This window comes from Budorcas taxicolor, chromosome 12 (genome assembly GCF_023091745.1).
Source record: "Budorcas taxicolor isolate Tak-1 chromosome 12, Takin1.1, whole genome shotgun sequence".
NCBI lineage: Eukaryota > Metazoa > Chordata > Mammalia > Artiodactyla > Bovidae > Budorcas > Budorcas taxicolor.
Genome location: NC_068921.1, coordinates 42,207,712 through 42,213,290, shown reverse-complemented (window position 1 = coordinate 42,213,290; position 5,579 = coordinate 42,207,712). Strand labels below are relative to the sequence as shown.

Below are 5,579 nucleotides of genomic sequence, written 5' to 3'. Positions count from 1 at the left end.
AGTCTCAAGTTAAATACCATTTTCCCACTGCATTACCACATGTATTTTTCTTAATGTATTTCTTTCAATTAATTACAGTTCAACCCCGAGAAGTGTTTTTATTGTCATGAATATGCATATATTCCACTAGGCTCTCCTATAAACGTTATGCTGCTGCTGCTGCTGTTGCTTTGTTGCTTCCTTCGTGTCTGATTTTGTGTGATTCCATGGACTATAGCTTGCAAGGCTCTTCTGCTCATGGGGATTCTCCAGACAAAAATAATGGAGTGGGTTGCCATGCTATCCTCCGGGGCATCTTCCCAACCCAGGGATCAAAACCAGGTCTTCCACTTTGTAGGCAGTTTCTTTACTGTCTGAGTCAGCAGGTGACTATTAAACTTCTTTTCTTTTTTTAGTGTGAACTTATTAGAATGCCTGGAAAATAGAATGTACTGAGTAAATATGTCTTTAGTAACTAATATTACATTTAATAAATATTATGTAGAAAATTCTTCTGTGAACTAAATGTTTAATTTCAATAGCTCTGTGGAGCATAGTTATTATTATACTCTTTTTAATGGGTAAAAACAACTATTTTGCAAAAATTTAAGTGATTTGTTAAAGGTACAGCATTTGTTAAATATAAGAAAGTAAAATGGCAGTATTGGACCCGAACTGTATGTTTTCACTAAAACATAAAATTCATACTTGTATTAAATCACCTTCTATTTGATAATTAAGGGATCCTGGAAATACTGTAAACTGTTTTCTCTATGTGTGGATTAGTAAATTAGCAAAATAAATCTAAAATCAAGATGTTGGACAAATAACAAAGAATGCCAAAAAAAAATTCTGAAGGAAAGATATAGTGTAGATGTACTGAAGAGGATTCAGAAGAAATATCAACACTGCAGAATATGAAGATGCTAGAAACAAAACTATACAGAGAGGTGACACTGCAAATCACGGAAAAGAGGCTAAATTTTCTTAGTAAAGGGAACTATATGGTGATTGTCACCATGAATACAGTATAGTAAAATCGGATTCCTAAATTCAGATATTAATTTACTGTGCATTAACTAAATACGAATATTTTAAATGAAGGAAAATGAAATAGAATTCCTAAATAGCAGACGGAAACACATAGTCACAGAGTGATTTTACTATATTAAATCATCATAATAAATAACACTTCAAAAAACACCATAAAATGTGAAAATTTATTTCTCAGAATAGAAACAGTTACATGCAATGTATATAACCTTCTTCTAGGGAAGATTTTCTTTTCCCTCAGAATAAGTAGAATTACTGAACTTCTTTGAAGATAGTAAAATAAAAACAAAAGAACAATTTTAGGTTACTTACATTTTGATAATTGGATTTTAAAAATAATATATAATAAGAAAATTAAGGTCTTGAGAAAAACAATACTAAATGTTCTAAAAGAAATGGTAAGAGCGTATTCTGAGTGGAACCATCCTTGAAGGCTGCAGCCCTAGATTTGTATTGTCCTAATTTGTTTGGCTAAAAGAAAAAGAACTTCTAGAGTGAGGAAGGAAAGTATTACAAGTTTGGGACTCATTTCAGTTCAGTTCAGTCGCTCAGTTGTGTCTGACTCTTTGTGACCCCATGAACTGCAGCATGCCAGGCCTCTGTGTCCATCACCATCTCCCAGAGTTCACTCAAACTTATGTCCATCCAGTCGGTGATGCCATCCAGCCATCTTATCCTCCGTGGTCCCCTTCTTCTCCTTCCCCCAATCCCTCCCAGCATCAGAGTATTTTCCAATGACTCAACTCTTGGCATGAGGTAAAGAACACCCAGGGCTGATCTCCTTTACAATGGACTGGTTGCATCTCCTTGCAGTCCAAGGGACTCTCAAGAGTCTTCTCCAATACCACAGTTCAAAAGAATAAATTCTTTGGTGCTCATCTTTCTTCACAGTCCAACTCTGACATCCATACATGACCACATGGAAAACCATAGCCTTGACTAGACGGACCTTTGTTGCCAAAGTAATGTCTCTGCTTTTCAATATGCTGTCTAGGTTGGTCATAACTTTTCTTCCAAGGAGTAATCATCTTTTAATTTCATAGCTGCAGTCACCATCTGCAGTGATTTTGGAGCCGCAAAAAATAAAGTCTGATACTGTTTCCCTATCTATTTCCCATGAAGTGATGGGACCAGATGCCATCATCTTCATTTTCTGAATGTTGAGCTTTAAGCCAACTTCTTCACTCTCCTCTTTCACTTTCATCAAGAGGCTTTTTAGTTCCTCTTCACTTTCTGCCATAAAGGTGGTGTCATCTGCATATCTGAGGTTCTTGATATTTCTCCCCGCAATCTTGATTTCAGCTTGTGCTTCTTCCAGCCCATCGTTTCTCATGATGTACTCTACATATAAGTTAAATAAGCAGGGTGAAAATACACAGTCAATTAGCAGATGCAAATATTATACTAGGATAGATAAACAGTAATGTCCTACGATATAGCACAATAAACAATATTGAAATATCCTGTGATAACCCATGATAGAAACAAATAATAAATAGAATATGAATATATATATATGAGGTTTTTGTTTGTGCAGTAGAAATTAACACAACATTTTAAATCAACTAGACTTTAATAAAATTAAAAAAAAAAAAAAAAAAGAACTTCCAGGGTGTCTAAGGGCCTTTGGAGAGCCTCATGACAGATTGGGCTAATGATGATTAGTCTGAGATGGTAATTTTTAACATGCAAGTGTACCTCCCTTTCCAGTGGCGGAGTCTGGAGAAGATGAACAGGAATGGCACCTTGCAAGGGAAAGGAAAAGAAAGAAGAACAGGTCATCAACTTCTGCCCTCAGGTGGCTGAAGGATAAAATGTATTTGGGTTGTGCCACATCTTTGCATCCTTCAATGACACTTTTGTGCACATCGCCGATCTTTCAGACAAGGTAACTATCTGCCGTGTAACTGGTGGGATGAAGGTGAAGGCTGATCGAGATGAGTCCTCTCCATATACTTCCATGTTGGCTGCCCAGGATGTAGCCCAGAGATGCAAGGAGCTGGGCATCACTGCTCTCCACATCAAACTCCGGGCCACAGGAGGAAATAGGACCAATACTCCTGGACCAGGGGCCCAGAAAGCACTCAGAGCCCTTGCTCGCTCAGGGATGAAGATTGGGTGCATTGCGAATCTCACTCCCATCCCCTCTGACAGCACCCACAGGAAGGGGGGTCGCTGTGATCACCATCTGTGAATAGAATTCCTCAAATTATTGCTTGCTGTAAATAAATTGCTTTGATGTAAAAAAAAAAAAAATGCAAATGTTGAATACTAAAAAAAAAAACCAAAAAAACAAAAAAACAAACTAGCATGCATTTGATGTATGCAGCTTCATTTTCTTCTTCATTTTTAATCAGGATCTGTATTCCTTTTCTCAGATTCAAGGTACAGTGTTGTGAGTTTCTTGTGCCAAATGCTCACCCTAACTTTCCCTGTACAGCCTATTGCTATGTTTTTTCTGGCCGATGATATTATCCTCCACATCAGGCCCAGTTCCTGGAACAATACAGCTGTTAATTGAATGTTTTTACTCAATGAATGAATCTCTAAAGAAAATTATCCCTTTACTATTTCTTACTATATTTTACAGGTAAGGTACTCTGTTCTGATTCTTGCAATTCACTTTGGTGCAAAATCTGCAGTGGTCACCATCTCCTATTTTCTGTTTTCCTACTGAGTGTAAGTCAACATTCACATCATTCTCTAAGTTTGTTTTTCTCCAAGTCCTTTATTCTCCAGGGTAAATGAATCAGATACAGTCATTCTATACAGATATTTTAAGTACTACTTTGTATTATGCTGAAGCTCCAGTACTTTGGCCACCTCATGTGAAGAGTTGACTCATTGGAAAAGACTCTGATGCTGGGAGGGATTGGGGGCAGGAGGAGAAGGGGACGACAGAGGATGAGATGGCCGAATGGCATCACCAACTCAATGGACGTTAGTTTGAGTGAAGTCCCGGAGTTGGTGATGGGCAGGGAGGCCTGGCATGCTGCAATTCATGGGGTCACAAAGAGTCGGACAAGACTGAGCGACTGAACTGAACTGAACTGAACTTGTGTTATGCATAATACATCCCTATTCCAAAGAAAAGTCCTTTTCCTGCATCACTTACACATTAGCATAGCTTTTAAGACACTGACTAAATAACCTCTGTTAGTAAGAAATTAAATTAAACTTTTAATTTGGTCTTTTTTCAGACTTATAAAATCAAGCTTATAGGAGGATAATTGAGAACTATAAGGGTTTTTAAGGATGATAAAAACATTTTTGCATCCTACACATATAACTCAATGCCAGCTTTAAAAATGTGACAGATTTTACAGTTTCCATTATTTTAAATCTGTGATAAAACAGTGAATTGTAATTATCATGACCTTAATTTAAAAACAAAGAAGAATTCACGGAGGAGAATTAGCATAAATATCAGTGAATAAGTATCAAAATCATTAAAAAAAAAATACCTTTGGTCATTTAAAGTCAGTGTTTTGTTTTGTTCCCCCCCACACCTCCCCGGAGCATCCTCCAAATCAACAATAACCAAACATTAACCAAAAAACAAAACAAAACAAAAAGCTAAAAAACCTCACATCCAGCCACATATTTTGCTTCTATCTACATCACCTATGTTTTGTTTCTGTTCTTAATACTATTTTCCTGCACCATTATCCCAGAAAATGCCTTCAAAATTATGCTCAAGATTTTGCAGGTGGTATGGGGTGGGAGATGGGAGCGGGGTTCAGGAGGAAGGGGACATATATATATACCTGTGTCTGATTCATGTTGATGGATTGCAGAAACCAACACAATATTGTAACACAATTATCCTCCAATTAAAAATTAAATTAAATTAAAAACCCTTATCAAACTCCAAGTAAAGTATGTGAATGAATTCATAAGTTGAATACAGAGTCTTATAATATTGACAGTAAAGATATTATTTTCACATTCCTAGTGTTTGAAGACAGTTTTCCAAAAATGGCCTCAAAAAACATTTCCTACACTACATTCTCTCCTACAGTGTGACTTTTCCCCTCTCGATTCAATGAGGGCTCTGTTTCTCCAGCCTCATGAGCCTGCATTTGCTCTATGATTGCTCTGATCAATATAATGTGACAGAAAAGATGAGTAACACTTAACTGGTTTGGGAGATTCCTTTCCCTACCTCCTAGAAGTTAATTTCCATGTCAGAAGTGCAAATATTCTGAACTACTTCTCTGTTAGGGTCTCAAGCCTCATGGAATCTCCCCAGCAAATGAGAAGCCAATGAGGTATCCAGGAAGCACCTCGGTGCTGACATGTACTTGATGAGGCCATCTTGAAAGTGGGTCTTCCAGTCCCACTGGACACTTAGTTGGTTTGGGAGCTTCCAAACCAACCAATTTATTTGGAAAGAACTAAGACACCTAGTTCTTCAGATATGACTGCCAAATCCCTTCCACATCTCCAGATCCATAGTATATGCAGAATGATGGATACAAAGTTTCAGAGTGCCTTCTTAAAATTTCAGATTATATAATTAACTCATCTAGTTTCTATCCATTATT

At 37.1% G+C, this 5,579-nt stretch overlaps 1 pseudogene; it reads left to right on the top strand.

Moving 5' to 3' along the window:
• Positions 1–2,761: 2,761 nt before the first annotated feature.
• On the top strand, positions 2,762–3,226 carry LOC128057577 (40S ribosomal protein S14-like; annotated as a pseudogene).
• Positions 3,227–5,579: the final 2,353 nt, after the last annotated feature.